This window comes from Pipistrellus kuhlii, unplaced genomic scaffold, assembly GCF_014108245.1.
Source record: "Pipistrellus kuhlii isolate mPipKuh1 unplaced genomic scaffold, mPipKuh1.p scaffold_m20_p_23, whole genome shotgun sequence".
NCBI classification, from domain to species: domain Eukaryota; kingdom Metazoa; phylum Chordata; class Mammalia; order Chiroptera; family Vespertilionidae; genus Pipistrellus; species Pipistrellus kuhlii.
Genome location: NW_023425522.1, coordinates 813,568 through 831,903, shown reverse-complemented (window position 1 = coordinate 831,903; position 18,336 = coordinate 813,568). Strand labels below are relative to the sequence as shown.

The 18,336-nt window shown below is 45.2% G+C and overlaps 1 protein-coding gene and 1 pseudogene across 9 annotated transcripts in view; both read left to right on the top strand.

The window, feature by feature from the left end:
- TOM1L2 (target of myb1 like 2 membrane trafficking protein) overlaps positions 1–18,336 on the top strand; it is a 129,026-nt gene that overhangs the window by 56,210 nt on the left and 54,480 nt on the right. The gene's annotated exons all lie outside the window — the stretch shown is intronic.
- Positions 4,400–4,497, top strand: LOC118727059 (annotated as a pseudogene).

Genomic DNA, 18,336 nt, shown 5'->3' with positions numbered 1-18,336 from the left:
ACATTTGGATTTCAGGAAGTTTTTTCACCTTGTGGGTGGGCCAAAGGGTGGGGGCTTCCTTCTGGAACGGGAGCCCTGTGCTTCCTCCGGGCTTGTAGTTTTCCTGGCCCAGAAACCCAAATTCAGAATGGCTGGAGACATTTGCAAGATCCAAGGGCATTGAATCCACTGGGCATAGTTTGTGGATGGCTGTTTACCTGTAGGTGGCAGCGGTGACACAGGAATGCTGAGATAGGACTGGAACTCAGCATGGGCAGATAGACTGGAGTGAAGGCTTTCCAACCAGAGAAGGCCCCGAGGGGAGTGCTGGCAGAATCCTTTGAGAAGAGCGATAGTAACAATAAAACTTACAGTGATGCCCACCGCCTCAGAGGAATGTTACTCTGTTACAGGCTTTGTCAAATGCTTTATATTTGTTATTTAGTTTACTCTTCACAACAACTATATAAGAAAAGTGCTATTATTAGCACATTTAACAGATGACAGAAAGGCTTAGAGAGGTCAAGTTATTGCCCTGGGTCACACAATAAGTGGTAGAATTAGGACTTACCAAAGTCTGAGTTCAAACTTCCTGCTCATACTTTGCATTATGATACTCATTTCTCTTGCTTCTGAGTCCAAAGGGAGGAGGAGGGACAGCTAGGAGCTTGGTTCTGATCTCACCAGATACCCAGTGCCTGTCATCCCAGAGCCTCAGAAGGACTTGGACTCATCATTTCATTTATAAAGAACAGAGGCCCGGCGCATGAAATTCATGCACTGGGAAGGGGGTGTCCCTCAGCCCAGCCTGCATCCTCTCCAATCTGGAACCCCTCAAGGGATGCCTGACTGCCCGTTTAGGCCTGATCCTACCTAATCGGGCTGTCGGACATCCCTCTCACAATCTAGGACTGCTGGCTCCCAACTGCTCACCAGCCTGCCTGCCTAATTGCCCCTAACCACTGTGCCTGCCAGCTGATAGTCACCTAATTGCTCCCCTGCTGGCCTGATTGACACCTAACTGCTTCCCTGCCAGCTCAATCACCCCCAAATGCCCTCCCCTGCCAGCTATCTTGTGATGACATGGGGCAGCCATCTTGTAGCAGCCATCTTTGTGATGGCGTGGGGGCAGCCATCTTGTGATGATGTGGGGGGAAGCTATCTTGTGATGTGAGGGTCAATTTGCATATTATTTCTTTATTATATAATATTCTTGTCACCATAAGGCTGGCGCATGTGAGGAAATGTTCTGCCTTCATGCAGATTCAGGCTTAAATATGGAATATACGTACTCATGGCACATTAAGCCAACAAGACTAGAAGAACCCATCAGAATAACATTAGCAGGGTCTTGAAAGCTCAGTCTCTGTGTGAACTGTATTTCCAGGTGCTGAGCTTCTCAGAAGGCATCACTTGGGGAGGTATTGAGGAGACTCTGGAGAAGAGATAGGACTGGAACTCAGCATGGGCAGATAGGCTGGAGTGAAGGCTTTCCAACTAGAGAAGGCCCTGAGCTTACAGAATCTTCCAGGCAATGATTTCGCCCTCCAGCAGATAGCCTACTTTTCTGTGGAATGAGTACTCACCTGGGTCTTCAACTTTGTGTGCTTTAGGATGATGAGGTTTTGTAGAAGCATGCATAATCCCAAGGATGCGCACTTTCATATCTTCTGTTTGACATAGTATTGGAAGTTCTAGCCAAAGCAATTAATGAGGAAAAAGAAGTAAAAGGTATCCAAATGGGAAAGGAAGAAGTAAAATTACATGTTTGTAGATGACATGATCTTACATGTAGAAAACCCTAAACATGGCACGATAAAAGATGTTAGACCTAATAAATTCAGCAAAGTTGAAAGAATTTGTATTCTTTCAAAACTAAATATCAGCTGTTTCAATATACTAACAGTGAGCAATTCAACAAGGAAATTAAGAAAAACAAAACTGAGAATGGTACTCACCACCACCCACAACCACATCATAATTACAACTAAAATATAGAACAACCATCATTCAGAACCTGAAAGCTGGCTGAATGGAAGTCCTGTAACTAGAGAAGTAAAGAAGAAAGCACATCAAGACTGGTATAAGGGGCAGAGGCACAGAACGGAATGTGTGGAGTTTATTTATTTGGGAGGGATATCTCAGAAGCCTCCTGTGGACAGCAAGAGGGTCCCAGACCCCAAATACAGGGCCCAGGAGCTGGGAAGAGAAGACCCCGTAACTTAGGGCTGTAAAAACCAGTGGGAATTATGGCTAAGTGACACAGAGGCTATTGGAGATCCAGGCAGTACTTCTTAAAAGGACACCACATGAACTTACACTGGCCCACTCCCTCTGAGTTCCAGTGATGGGGCAGCGGCATTGGGAGATCCAGTAACATATGGGGAGGAACTGGATTATCTGGCATCGGAGCAAGAACACCGGGGGCGGGGGAGCGTGGCTTTCTCCAAGATAGGGGAGCTCACAGGGGTCATTGTTCCTATGCTGAGACCTCCCTTGTGGCAGAGCTGACTAGCAGGCATATCTGAGTTTCCATCAGCCTGGCTCACACTGTTCGCTCTGCCCTGGTGATTTCCTGATACTCCCCCCATTCAGTTTGCAGCCCTACTCAAGCTGCTTGCAGTAGCTTTTCTATATGAATGGCCTATCTTGACTCAGACCTCAGACTTTCCTAAAATCTCCTAAATAAGAAGTGGTCAGCATGCCCCAAACCTATCAATAAGAGGTCCAAAATCTGGCACTAGTACCAGTCTGCCTTGCTTCCCAACTTGGCCTTGCCTGGGCACTTCTAAGCCCAATACAAGTAGCAGCCATTTGCGAATCACTATAGTTCCTGCCCGGTGGCCCCAGGGAGTGACTGACTTTGCATCTCCCAGGAGGTCCCACAGCCAGTTCACGCAGGGGACAGCTTCAGACCACACCAGATTACAACTCTACACATCTACAAGTGACACACTCAAGCGGCAGATTCAGTGAGCACCAAAGTCTCACTGAAACAAGTCCTGCTCCATAGGGGTGTCTCCTGCATAGCAGCTCTTCCACTGTAGTTGCAGCTGGTCCTCACAGCTAATTTGCCTGGAGGTCAATTCCTTGCAGTGATGCCAACAGCAATAAAGGTTCAACTACAAGAATGTGCACACAGCCCACACAGGCTAATATGGATGCACCTAGAGTGACCAGCTCAGGTGACTGGAGAGGCTAAGCCACAGGCCCTACAGGACACCCACTACACAAGGCCACTCTGCTAATTACAAAAGACATACCAGCTCTATCTAATGGATAGAGACAAGCACAGGGGAGCAGCCAAAATGTAGAGACAGCCAAAACTGGTTTGGCTCAGCTGTAGAGCGTCGGTCTGCAGACTGAAAGGTCCCAGGTTCGATTCCGGTCAAGGGCATGTACGTGAGTTGCGGGCACATCCCCAGTAGGGGGTGTGCAAGAGGCAGCTGGTCGATGTTTCTCATCGACGTTTCTATCTCTCTATATCTCTCCCTTCCTCTCTGTGAAAAATCAATAAAATATATTAAAAAAGACTTCTTTTTTTAAAAAAATTTAGAGACAAAGAAATGTATAACAAATGAAAGAACAGAAGAAATCTCCAGAAAAAAATAAATGAAATTGAAGCCAACAAACTACTAATTACAGAGTTCAAAACAATGGTCAGAAGGATCTTAGTGAGAGTTTCCAGGGGCTTTGTGAGATTTTCAAGGATCTTAGAATTTTCAGACATGAAAAAGGACCAGTCAGAAATTAAGCATACATAACTGAAATAAAGACTATTTTACAGGGATTCAACAGTAAAGTATTCTGATGATAAAGTCAACAATTTTAAATATGAGGAAGCAAAAAACACCCAATTAGAAGAGTAAAAAGAAAAACAAAACATAATAGAAAATATGAAGATGGTGTAAAGAGCTCCTGGGACAGCTTCAAGCATACCAACATTCGCATTATGGGTGTGCCAGAAGGAGAGAGAGAGAATGATATTGAAAACCTCTTTGAAGAAATAATGATAGTAAACTTCCCCTACCTGGTGAAAGAAATAGATTTACATGTCCAGGAAGCACAGAGAGTCCTAAACAAGAGGAACCCAAAGCCAACACCAAGACATCATAATTAAAATGCCAAGGGTTAAATACAAAGAATCTTAAAAGCAGCAAGAGAAAAGTAGTTAGTTACCTACAAGGGAGTGCCCATACTACTATTAGGTGATTTCTCAACAGAAACTTTGCAGGCCAGTAGAAAATGGCAAGAAATATTCAAAGTGATGAAAAGCAAGAACCTACAACCAAGATTATTCTACCCAGCAAAGCCATCATTTAAAACTGAAGGTCAGAAAAGAGCTTCACAGACAAGAAAAGGCTAAAGGAGTTCATCAAAACCAAACCAGTATTGCATGACATTCTTTAAGAAAAGGGGGGTCTCGCTTTGGCAATACATATACTAAAATTGGAACGATACAGAGAAGATTAGCATGGCCCCTCCATGCAAGGATGACATGATGTGTTCCATATTTAAAAAAATAAAAAGGAAGAAGAAGGAGGAAAAAAAGATTTTAAAAAATGAACGATAAAATGGCAATAAATACATATCTATAAACAATTGAATCTAAAAATGAAAATAAATGAACAAGGAATATAATGAACAAAATAAACTGATGAATAAAATAGAACTATAGGCATGGAAACACAGGTTAAGAACCACTAGTAGGGTGACTTAAGACCATCAGAAAACACAGATATTTACATTACGATTCATAACAGTAGCAAAATTACAATTATGAAGTAGCAACAAAAATAATTTTATGGTTGGAGGTCATCACAACATGAGGAACTGTATTTTTTTATAATAAATCTTTATTGTTCAGATTATTACAGGTGTTCCTCTTTCCCCCCTCTTCCCCTATAACTCCCCTCCACCTGATTCCCAACTCCACCCCATGCCCTTACCCCCACCCCTGTCTTCATCCATAGGTGTAAGATTTTTGTCCAATCTCTTCCCTCACCCCTTAGACTCCCTTCCCTCTGAGAATTGATAGTCCAATCTCTTTCTATGTCCCTGATTCTATTTTGTTCACCAATCCATTTTGTTCTTCAGATTTTTTATTCACTTGATTTTTAGATTCACTTGTTGGTAAGTATGTATTTTATGTCTTTTTGTTGTTCATAATTTTTACCTTTACATTTCTTCTTCTTCTTCCTCTCCTTAAAGAATACCCTTCAACATTTCATGTAATCCTGGTTTGGTGTTGATGAACTCTTTTAAATTTTCCTTGTCTGTGAAGCTCTTTATCTGACCTTCAATTTGGAATGATAGCTTTGCTGGGTAGAGTAATCTTGGTTGTAGGTTCTTGTTGTTCATCATTTTGAATATTTCTTGCCACTCCCATCTGGCCTGCATAGTTTCTATTGAGAAATCAGCTGACAGTCGTATGGGCACTCCCTTGTAGGTAACTAGCTGTCTTTCTCTTGCTGCTTGTAAGACGTATTTTGCCCTTAGCATCTTAATTATGATGTGTCTTGGTGTGTTCCTCTTTGGATTCCTCTTGTTTGGGGTTCTGTATGCTTCCTGAACTTGTAAGTCTATTTATTTTACCAGGTAGGGAAAGTTTTCTATCATTATTTCTTTCAATAGTCCTTCAATATCCTGCTCGCTCTCCTCTGACACCCCAAAAATCTGGATGTTGGTACGTTTTAAGCAGTCCCGGAGGTTCCTTTCACTATCCTCACACTTTTGGATTCTTCTTTCTTTTTGCCTCTCTGGTTGGGTGATTTTTGCTTTTTTATATTCCAGTTCTTTGGTTTGATTCTTGGGGCATGTTGATATTCTTTATTTCAGACTTAATTTGTATGCTTAATATCTGGCTGGTCCTTTTCCTTTTTTTTTTTTGTATTCTCTTTAAGGTCCTTGAAGGTCTCACCAAGCTTCTTGGAGGTCTCATAAAGTTTCTGAAAGGTTTTTAGAAGATTCTTAAGTAATCTTATAAATGTGATTCTGAACTGTGTGTTGGCCAGTAGTTTACTTTCCTCCATCTCTCCTATTCATGACATGTTTCTGTGTCTCCTCCCTGTGTTGATGGAGTGGCTTTGTGTGGTAGGTGACCTATCAGCCTCCCCAATTACCTGAGGTGGTCGCTTTTGGTATATCCCTCTGTGGGCTGAGTGCAAAGTCTTGGTGTAATTAGCCTTGTTTGCTGTTGGTACTCTGGGAAGGATTGATCTCCAGGCCAATTGTCTGTGAGGTCCCACTCTGTCTATAAAGGAAGAACTGCTGCGCTGGAGACTCGGTTTGTTTCAGTGGGGCTTTGGTGCTCACTGAGCCCGTCTCCCCAATGCGTCACTTATGGGTGTGAGGGGTTGATATTGACCACTAGGAACTCTGGCTTCTGGATCTTCAATGGGATTCAGTTCAGTTACTGTCTGAAGCTGCCCTGCAGGAGCTACAGCGAGAAGTACAGTTTTCTCCTGTTTGCTTGGGACTTGGCGGTTTTGTTGCTGGAGTTGCAGTTTATGTCTGGTTAAGCTGCCTCAATACAGGCCATTCATATGTAAAAGCAGCTGTGTGGTGCCTGGGAGGGTCTGTAGAATCTGTGGGCGGGGCCTCAGGGCAGGGCCTCAGGGCAGGGTCTCAGGGCGGGGCGGGGTCTCAGAAGTCACTAGGCTGGGGTGTGGCTAACCGCAGTCTATTGCTGCCATCAGCAGTCCCTGCCCTTCTGTGCTTCCAAGTCCCAGCTTCCCTGCCATCCAGCGCAGTAAACAATGATTGCTGCACGCACCTCTGCCAGAGTCGCCCTCACTTTGGACTGATGGCCAACAGACCAGCTTCTCCCCGTAGGTGTCTGGGTCCCCAACGTGACCCCAGAAACTGGATTTCAAAGTGATAGGGAGCTTGTTTCCTTTCGGGTTGAAAAGAAAAGCCATACCGTGCACCCAGTCGCCGCCACCAGCCGGATTCTGGTACCTCCGTACCTAGGCTCCAAAGCTTTTCAGCGCTTGCGCTCCCCTCTCTTTCAGCCAGCTTTCCCGTGGTTTTGGATGATAGATGTCCTTTGTATTAGTTTTAACTTTTTTAAGTTGTTGTGCGAGTGGCAGACCAGCTGTTCACCTATGCTGCCATCTTGGCTTCTCCCCGAGGAACTGTATTAAAGGGTTGCAGCATTAGAAAGGTTGAGAACCACTGATCTAAAAGAATAAAATCCCTAGGAATTAATCAAGGAGGCAAAGCCTTTTACATGGGAAAACTATAAAGCATTGCTGAAAGCAAGTAAAGAAGACGTAAATAAATGAAAAGACAGTCCATGTTTGTGGATTAGAAGACTTCTTATTTTTAAGATGACACTGCTACCCAAAGTAGATTCAGTGTAGTCCCAATCAAAATCCCAACATTTTTTGCAGAACTAAGGAAAGCCATCCTAAAATTCATATGGAAACTCAAGAGACTCTAAATAACCAAATCAACCTTGAAAAAGAAGGACAAAGTTAAAGGATCATACTTCCTGATTTCCAGCCTTACAGTAATCAAAACAGTGTGGTTCTGGCCTAAGGACAGACATAGAAATCAATAGAGGCCGGAAATAAACCCTCCCACACATAATCAATTGATTTTCCAAAGGATGCCAAAACCATTCTGGGGAAAGGACAGTTTTCAGCAGAATGGTGCTGCAACAGCTATATATTCACATGCAAAAGAATGAAATTGGACACTTACCTTAAAATGGTAAATGTTTTGTTGCATAGATTTTACCACAAAATCACGAATAAGTTTACTTAGGCCAATGTCCTGTTGGAGTGTAATGGGGGATCTGGAGGGGACAGGTGGGGGTTGGAGATCTATCTTTCTTTCTTTTCTTTTCTTCATCTTTCTTTCTTTCTTTCTTTCTTTCTTTCTTTCTTTCTTTCTTTCTTTCTTTCTTTCTTTCATCTATGAAGCTCATTATTTCCATTCAATTTTGAATGATAGCCTTGTTGGATAGAGTATTCTTGGATTCAGTTCCTTGCTTTGCATTACTTTGTAAATTTCCTTCCATTCTTTTCTGGCCTGATGTGTTTCTGTTGAGAAATCATTTGATAATCTAATGGGAAATCCCTTATATCTAAGTTTCTGCCTCTCTCTTACAGCCTTTAAGATTCTCTCTTTATCCTGAACATTTACCATTGTAATTATGATGTGTTTTGGTGTGGGTCTTTTTGGGTTCATCTTGTTTGGGACTCTCTGTGCTTGTATGACTTTTTTCTTCCCCACATCAGGGAAGTTTTCTGACATTATTTCTTCAAATAGATTTTCTAACCCTTGTTCCTCTTCTTGTTGTTCTGGCACCCCTATTATTCATATGTTGCTTCGTTTCATGTTGTCCCATAGCTCCCTTAGGCTCTCCTCCTGTCTTTTGGGTTTTTTTCTCCAATTGAAGTTCATTCTGGGTATATTTTACTTCCCTGTTTTCTAATTTGATAATTCAGTCCTCTGCTTCTTCTAGTCTACTGTTGAAACTTTCCATGGTGTTTTTTTGTTTGTTTGTTTGTTTGTTTTTATTGCAGCTTCATTTCTTCTTGATTCTTACATAAGTTGTAGGATTTTTTCCTCCATCCAGTTTATGAAGTGTATGACCCTTATTCTTAATTCTTTATCTGACATATTGCATCCCTCTGTTTCACTTATGCTGAAAAGCCGCTGCTTTTCTGGTGACTCCTCCTTTTCTTTCCTTTTGGGTTTCTTTGTCTACCCATTTTTTATCTCACCAATGGATCTAGATATTGAGTAATGCCAGGACTGCTCCTTGTGTGGCAGTTGCTCCTCGACCTCACTTATTCCTCAGGCGGTCATGGCAGTGGCTGCTCCTCAGTTGGCAGTGGCTCCTCTCATGGGTGCTGTTTGCAGCAGTGGTGGCTCCTCTGGCTGGCAGGGGGATGCTGCTTGCACAGCTGCTGCTCCTCAGATGGGGCAGGCTGCTCATGTGGCTGCTGCTCCTTGGATGGGAGCAGGTTGTGTGCAGATGCTGCTCCTCAGCTGGGGCAGGCTACTCACATGTTGGCTGCCTCGGACAGGGGAGTCGGCCACTCACACAGCTGCTACTCCTTGGACAAGGACAGGCCATGTGAGGCTGCTGCTCTTAGGCCTGGGGCGGGCTGTTTGTGGGGCTGCTGCTCCTTGGTAAGGAGCAGGCTGCTTATGTGTCTGTTGCTCGTGTGGTCGCAGTGTTCTGGGCTAAAGCGTTGGGCTGGTCAGAGGGGAGCGTACTTTAGAACTCATAGGAGCCTGTGCCTGGGATGGCTGTAGAGTCCTGGGTGTTATCTGAGGGCACCCTGGGTGGAAGTGAGGCTGGGCTTCCAGTCACAGCAGCTCTCCCCTTCAAAATGACGAGGCCTCTGAGGAAGAGCTGGCCTCCCGTACTGTTTGCATTGGTAGCAGAGGCTGCCTAGTTAGGTAAGGCCAGTTAGCCTGCCCCTGAACGTCCTGCAGGATCTAACTGTGACTCACACACACACACACACACACACACACACACACCCCACACAACCACATACTCCTCTTTTGCTCCCTCCCTCACTGCCACCTCTTCCTGCCTCTGTATTTGGGTCTGGGGTGTTATTGACCCATTTGTGGATGGAGATTCCTCTCCAGGTGTCTGGTTATGTGGCTCACTCTCTAGGGGTGTCGAACTCAATCAGAGAAGGGGCCAAAATCTAAAATCCAGCCTAAATCGCGGGCTGAATGGTTTACTGAACAGTCATAAACTGTCATTGTGATGGAAACGCAGCGGACTGCAGTGATGACAGCGCGGTGCGGGCCACATTGCAAGGCCTGGCGGGACGGATTTGGCCCGCGGGCCTTGTGTTTGACACATGTGCCATCGGCCGGACAGGATAAAATTCACCTCGATAAGACACAATACAAAGGGAACAAAACATAAATGTACTCATGACACCGATAACCCCAATATAAGTGACCACCTGAGAAAAGAGAATTAGGGGACAGAAAAGAGAGCACAAATGATACCAAAGAAAAAAGAAAAGAAAAGAAAAGAGAGAAAAGAAAAAGGAAGAAAAAGGATACACACACACACACACACACACACACACACACACACACACATATATGGAGAAAACACCACAGAACAAACAGAAAAACTAAAAAATATTAAGCTATATTACAAAGTCACTGTTCTCAAAACAGCTGCAGACACACTGCCACTTCTGCTGGGCCCTCTCCTCTCCCCAGCCTCTCGCCGGACTCCACGAATCCGCACCTTCTCGTGCACTTCAGCCACGGGTGAGTGTCCATATCCGAAAGGTCCAGTGAAGAAAAGCACAGGCCACAGAGAGGGGAAAGACTGTGCCTCTGCGAGCTCCTCTCCTGCCTGCACTGTGCGGTCTGGTCAGCCCTTCAGGTGCCCCCTTTGGGCTCATTCCTTTGTGACTGTGGACCCAGACCTAGAACCCCCTGCCTCCAGCAGTCCTGCAGACCTCTTTCCACAGACACCGGGCCTGTCCCAAGGGGCACGGCTTGGTGCCATGCGGTTTCCCTGTGACCTTGTGGGCTCGGGGTCTGGCAGATCTCTCCTGCCCAAAACCTTGATTTTATCTTTCTCCAGGGCTGCAAATTGTCTCACCAGCTGAGTCTCCTTCACTAATTCTGGGTGGATGTTACTCATTTCAGCTGCTCATTCTATTTGCTTCAGGACAAAGCTTGGGACACATCCATCTATTCTGCCATTTTGTCCTCCAGTAATGGTTTGGGGTTTTTTTTGTTTGTTTGTGTGTTTTTTTTGGTAGCATGTCAGGGTTGGTTTTCTTTTTACCTGGCTGGTAGGTGCCAGCCTGCCTCACTAGCATATAGTAATCCAGGGGTTTGTCTCATATTATTGGTGCATGATATCAGATGAGCTTTCTGCTCATCCACATGTGTTACAAAGCTATCCCGGGTGCCATTTCTTTTTTATTTAAAAAAATATATATATTTCATTGTTTGTTTTTTATGTATATATATTTTATTGATTTTTCACAGAGAGGAAGGGAAAGGGGTAGATAGCTAGAAACATCGATGAGAGAGAATCATCGACCAGCTGCCTCCTGCACACCCCCTACCGGGGATGTGCCCGCAACCAATGTACATGCCCTTGACCACAATCAAACCTGGGACCTTTCAGTCCGCAGACCAATGCTCTATTCACTAAGCCAAACCGGTTTTGGCATTCATTGTTGTTGTTTTTTTTACAGAGAGGAAGGGAGAAGGATAGAGAGTCAGGAACATTGATGAGAGAATAACATCGATTAGCTGCCTCCTGTACACCCCCTACTGGGGATGTACCCGCAACCAAGGTACCTGCCCTTGACTGGAATCAAACCTGAGACCCTTGAGTCCGCAGGCCGATGCTCTATCCACTGAGCCAAACTGGTTAGGGCCTGGGTGCCATTTATTCTGGGCTCCTGCAGACATCCCTAATAGCTGGAGAGGGAGATAATTTGGCTGATTTTTCTCCATTTTCACCAAAAGGATGTTGTTAAGTGTAAAATGCTAAAACCACTCCTTTGCCTTCTGGTGCTGGCTGCTTCTGAAGTCACTGTATTTAACATCAAAGTATAGAAAGCATCAGACAAGACACCCAGCTGCTGGATCATGGGACTTCTCCCACCTGGCCTGCCTTGGATCTCACACTGCATGGGAGGGGTTGGGGTGAGAGGCAGAGAAACCGTGTCTGAGAAAGTGCTATCATTGCTGTCAGGGCCTGTTTTATGGCATCCTGGCCCTCAGCCCACACCAGGCAGCAGGCAGCCTTTTCTGGGTAGAGAAAGCGTCATGGCAACAGCATGATGACACATTCTTTTCCACTGAATTTTTTAAAAATTTAATAAATCTTTATTGTTCAGATTATTATAATTGTTCCTCTCCCCCCAGCCCCCATAGCTCCCCTCCACCAGGTTCCCTCTGCCCTTACCCGCCCCCCCCCCAACTGTCTTCATCCATAGGTGTACAGTTTTTGTTCAGTCTCTTCCCCCACCGGCCACGCCCCTTTCCCCTCTCCCCACAAGAATTGACACTCCACTCCCTTTCTATGCCCCTGATTCTATTCACCAATTAATACTGTTCATCAGATTTTTTATTCCCTTGGTTTTTAGATTTACTTGTTGATATATACATATTTGTTGTTCATAATTTTTATCTTTATTTTTTCTTCTTCTTACTCTTCTTAAAGAATACCTTTCAGCATTTCATATAATTCTGGTTTGGCCATGATGAACTCCTTTAGCTTTTTCTTATCTGTGAAGCTCTTTATCTGACCTTCAACTTGGAATGATAGCTTTGCTGGGTAGAGTAATCTTTGTTATAGTTTCTTGCTGTTCATCACTTTGAATATTTCTTGCCACTCCCATCTGGCCTGCATAGTTTCTGTTGAGAAATCAGCCGACAGTCATATGGATACTCCCTTGTAGGTAACTAACTGCTTTTCTCTTGCTGCTTTTAATATTCTCTCTTTGTCTTTTGCTCTTAGCATTTTAATTATGATGTGTCTCTGTGTGGTCCTCTTTGGATTCCTTTTGTTTGGGTTTCTGTGCGCTTCCTGGACTTGTAAGTCTATTTCTTTCACCAGATGGGGGAAGTTTTCTGTCACTATTTCTTCCAATATATTTTCTGTATCTTGCTCTCTCTCTTCTTCTGGGACCCCCCATAATTCTGATGTTGGTACACTTGAAGTTGTCCCAGAGGCTTCTTATACTATCTTCAATGTTTTGGATTCCTTTTGATTTTTGCTTTTCCAGAGGAGTGTTTTTTGCTTCTTGGTATTCCAAATCTTTGACTTGATTCTTGCAATCCTCTAGTCTGCTTTTAGGACTCTGTATAGTATTTTTTATTTTGGTCAGTGTATGCTTAATTTCTAGTTGATGCTTTTTCATATTCTCGAGGGTCTCGTTAAATTTATCGGCCTTTTTAAGGAAATTCTTGAAAAACCTTATAACCATGGTTTTGAACTCTATATCCAGTTTTTTGCTTTCCTCCATTTCCTTCATTTGTGGCCTACTTCTTTGTCTCCACATTTTAGCTGCTTCCCTGAGTTGATGGAGTGGCTTTGTGTGCTAGGTGTCCTAGCAGGGCCCAGTAGCTCAGCCTCCCCAAATACCTGAGGTGGACACTCTTGATGCAGTCCTTTGTGGGCTGTATGTGCAGTATTGTTGTAGTTAAGCCTTGATTGTTGTTGGTATCACAGAGGGGAGTTGACCTCCAGGCCAATTGGCTGTGAGGATCAGTAGCGTCTCTGCTGGGAATGATTCTGTACTCAGCTTGGAGGCGGTAGAGTCTCAGGGTGGAGCAGACAGCCTTGGTTTCCCTTCAGCCCCACCCTACTGGGCCCTGTGTCTCAGTGTCCTGCAGCAATGGCTGCACACCTCAGAGAGAAGGCTGTTCTCAAGTTTCACCCACTGCCAGACAGTCCAGTTTCTCCCAAATGAGTCTGGTACCCAAAGTCTCCCCCAGAGCTGGACTTCAGTGCAGTCGGGAGGTTTTGTTTTCCTCCCAAACGGGAGAGCTAGCTGCACATTTGCTTTCGGCCCTCTCTGCGCCCTGCGAGTAAGCCAGCCACATATTCAGCCGCCCGCCCTTTCTGCGTGCACTGGTCTCTGCACCTCCACAGCTCCTCTGAGTCTGTGTCCTTTTCTCTTTCCTTCTAGTTGTAGAATTTCCACTCAGCCAGCTTTCCGGTGGTTCTGGACGATGTCTGCTCTGTCTTCCAGTTTCAGCTTTAAAATTGTTGTGTGAGGTACCAGTATAGGTGTTTACCTTATGTCGCCATCCTGGTTTCTCCCTCCTACACTGAGTGTTTAATGAGACTAGTGTCTCTCCCTGCCCAGCCTTGCTCTACCCTGCCCAGTCCTGTCTAGTCCTGTCCTGCTGTGTACAGTTCTGTCTAGTCCTGTCCTGCCCTGCCCTGCCCTGCCCTGGCCATCCCTGACCAGCCCTATCTTGCTCAGCTCAGCCCTTTCCTGCTCAGCTCATCCCTGTCCTGCTCAGCCCTGCCCAGCCCTGTCCTGTCCCTGGCCATCAGCATCACCAAGACCTCTGAGAGGTCAGCCCTTTGCAGCCGGGGTCACTGGTGTTTGGGTGGGTGGTAGGAGACTTGCCTTGTTGCTTCCCGGAGCCTGTGCTTCTATGGCGCAGGATTCATTTCGGGTTTGATGGTTCACCTGGCCAGAGAGATGAGCTTGAGCTTTGCTTCCTCTGGCCTGGGCAGGGCGGACTGAGGGAGCCCACAGAGTGGCTGCAGTTCCAGGGGCAATAGGCCCAGCTTTGCTCCCACTGCTGGGATGGTTTTTATGAGAAGAATAAAACAAGAAATGATTTGAGCTCCTTGAGCTTACTTCCCTCATCTGTTTAGCAGAGCCAAATATACACAGTTATGTTTGCGTGGCATTTGAAGCAAAATGAAAAGAAAGAAGCATTTTGGGGGCCGGGGGTTGGTTCCTCATAATCAAAATAAGTATACATCTTTTAATAGCTTGAAGACTCAGAGCCTCAGTAAGTGCACAGAACGCACTGACCCTGAGGAAAGTTATCCTGCCTGTGAGCCTCTTCCCAGCGTTCTTAGAGGAAGGCAGAGGGTGAATATAAGGTTAATGGATTCTGCTGCTAAATTGAACTTGGAAATGAGATTTCATTGATTTAATATTTCCTGTATTAACCTCCCAAAACAGTGTCCCTGTGGCCCTACCAAAGTGCAGTTTCAGTACTTCCTTTCCCGCGAGTCTGTGCTGCAGCCCGCACTGTGACAGGGACAGGTGACAAGTGCAGGATGGCCCTTTAGCCTCGCTGGCTGGGAGCAGCCGCCCTGGCCCGCCCGCAGGCGGAGCTGCTCCATCTGGACGGACCTTCTGAGGAGGATTCTAGGAGTGGCCTGTGGGCACTCTGCTGCGGTGGCTGTGGGAGTGGGTCACTTCTCCGGGGAGTGGACACTGAAGGGGAGGGCTGCTCAGAGCCGGTGCAGCAGGAAGAGCAGAGGGGCTGGAGGCACAGATCAGTTTATCCACACACAGCCTGCTCGGGAGCCCTGCCGTAGCCTCTAGAAGCCGGGCCTCCTGCCTCTGGGCAAAGCACTCGGGTTGGCAGCATGCTGCTGCCCGATGCTAGGGACTGCCTCCTGCTGCTCCTCTGCTTCCTGTAGCCTCTGCCCGCAGTCTTTTTCCCCCTCAAGACTAGCCTGGTGCTTTGCGGCATTCTTCCTTTGTCCTTCCCACCCTGGCTGCCCCCACCTCTGACTCTAATTTCCCTGCTGGTCTAGGGTGCCACGCACTGGCTGTGGGTGTGGCCTCACTTCACATGCGCGCAGTAGGGGGGAGGCGAGCAGCATCTCAGGGGCCTGTCAGGCTCTGAGCAGTCTCTGATGTGGCTCCTTTCTCTCCCTCTCTGCACGCACACTTTCTTCTTGCAGGCAGACATCATACTGCCTCTGTCCCTGCCAGCGGTCACCATCTGTGGAATCTGGTTAAGGGTTCAGAAAATCTTGGAGCGCCCTGCACAGTCCACTGCCTGCATGGCATTTGTAAAAGGCAGATCTCACTGTTTGGGGAAGGGTTTGCTTCCTCAGGGAGTAAAGAGTCTTTGGGTGCCAACAGCAATGAGTAAAGAAAGTTTAAAAGTTGCAAATACATCTTTCTTGGTAAAAACGGAAACAACGAGCCCTAGCCAGTATTGCTCAGCGATTAGAGGGTCAGCCTGTGTGCCAAAGACTCAAGGGTTAAAATCCTGGTCAAGGGCACATACCTGGGTTGTAGGTTCATCCCTGGTCCTGGGCAGGGCTCCTGTGGGAGGCAACCAAACAATGTGTCTCCCTCCTCCCTTCTACTGCCTATAAAAATCAATGGAAAAAATACCCTCTGGTGAGCATTAACAACAACAATTAAACAATGAGGCCTTTTAATGCAGAATGAAAGCGATTGCACAGATGTTTGGAGCGATGGCAGTACTTTTGGAGTGTGTTGTTGCTGTTTGTAAGCACAGCCTTTGTTTGATGTGTGAGTTCTGGCACGTTATATAAGAAGACAAGTGCACCTCTCCATGGCCACAGCTAGAAAATGAGGACACTCCCAGCACGTGTAGTGGGCATGTTTTATTGAGCATCAGTGTGGGCTGTGTGAAGCTGTGGTTAGAATGGTGGTGGCGATATCCCTCATGAATCATACAGTTAGGATAGGGCAGCCTTACTTCCTAAGATATCAGCTTCATATCCGATCCCGCCTTTGCTAGAAGGTGGGGCAGTACAGGCAAATTCCTACGCTCCAGAGATAGACAGACCTATCTTCCCATGGCTTATCCTCAGGGCCCACACATTCTACTCCGTTTCTGGGATTCTGAGTTGTCAATTCAGTTATGTGATTGGTCAAGAACCCAGCGTTTCGGAACCCCATTTCCTTCTTATTAAATGTGGGAGGGACCACCCTGGCCCAGTAGCTCAGTTAGAGCATCGTTCCTATACACCAAGGTTGTGGCTAGATTCCCCAAGCAGGGCACATGCAAGAAACAACCAGTGAATGCATAAACAAGTAGAACAACAAATTCTCTCTCTCTCTCATCAATCCATCAGTTGAGTAAATGTGGGAGGAAATAATGTTACCCTAGGTCTTTTTTTGCCTTAAAATACACATAGAATATGTCATCTCAACCTTTTTTTTTTTTTTTTTTTTTTTAATCATTACCCGAGGATATATGTCCATTGATTTTTTTTTAGAGACCGTGGAAGGGAGTGAGAAAGAAACATCAATTGGTTGCCTCCCACACATGCCCAGACCAGTACCAGGGATTGAGCCTGGAACCAAGTTACGTACCCTTGACCGGAATAGAAACTGGAACCCTTCAGTCTGCAAGCTGATGCTCTATCCACTGAGCCAAACCAGCGAGGGCCATCTTTTTTATCTTGCAAAGCTGAAACTCTGTACCTATTTAACAACTCCCCATTGCCTTCTCCCAATCTGCAGCAGTCGCCATTCTACTTCCTGTCTCATGGATTTGACTATTCTAGTACCTCGTATAGGTGGAATCATATAGTATGCTCTTTCTGTTTGGTTAATTTCACTTAGCATTAAGTCCTCAGGATTCGTTCATGCTGTAGCATGTGTCAGAATTTCTTTCCTTTTTAAGGCCAAAAAAATCCCATTGTATGTATGTACCAAATTTTGTTTATATCTTTGTCCATTGATGGACACCTGGGTTACTTCCACCTTTTGGCTATTGTGAGTGATGCTGCTATGAATCTGGGTGTACAAATCTACTTTGAGACCCTGCCTTCAATTCTTTTGGGTATATACTCAGAAATGGAGTTGCTAGATCATATGGTGTTTCTTTTTAAATTTTTTGAGGAACTGCAATGTTACTTTCCATAGCAGCTACTGCACTTCATATTCCCACCAACAGTGTACAGAAGTTGGAGAAATGTCTTTTCTGGTTCTTTTCCCATTTTTCAATTGTGTTTTTGTTGTCCTTTTGGGAGTGTTTTTTATTGTTGAGTTGTAAGAATTCTTTAAATATTCTGGATATTAACCACTTATCAGTTCTTTTGGTGTCATATTCATGAAATTATTATTAAGTCCCATGTTACAAAGCTTTCTTTCATTTTTTCTTCTAAGAGCTTTAGCTTAGGTTTACATCTTCTATCCATTTTCAATCAGTTTTTGTGTGTGGTGTAAGATGAGGGTCTAATTTTATTCTTTTGTATATGGGTATACAGTTTTCCCAGCACCATTTGTTGAAAAGACTCTCCTTCCCCACTTAGTGGTCAAGAATTCATTTCTTGGATGAAATAAAGTACTATACACGAAGCACTTGATAGCATGCCTAGCTGTATCTTTAAAAAGTGATGGTCCCTCTCTTGCCCCCTTATTTGAGATGTAGTTTTTAACTACCGGAGTAGGTTTTTAATAATTATGAAAGCAACTGCCTAAAGGTACTGACTCTGTGTGAGGTTTTATTCCCAGGGCTTTACATATGTTAACTCACTGAATTGTCCTAACAACGCTATGGGGTAGGTGCTGTTGTTTTCACTAGTGTACAGTGAGGAAATTTGACGCTTAGAAGTTAAGTAACTTGCCTGCATCACATATGTAGTAAGTGGTGGAGCCTGTATTCAAACCCGGGTAGTTTGGCTCCAGAATTTGTGGGCTAGTAAACGTAACATCTCCCGGTTTGTTTGTTTGTTTGTTTGTTTGTTTGTTTGTTTTTCTTTTGGCTGGGTGCATAGCAAGGTAATACTCTCTTAGTCCTTCCCCTTCTTCAGGGGGTCTGAGATGGAAGCGGTGGGGTTTGGGAGATTCTCAGTGTGTTGGGGGATTGATCTGGGGTAAGGAGCCCCCAGCAGCTGAGGGCCCTCTTCTTCTTGTT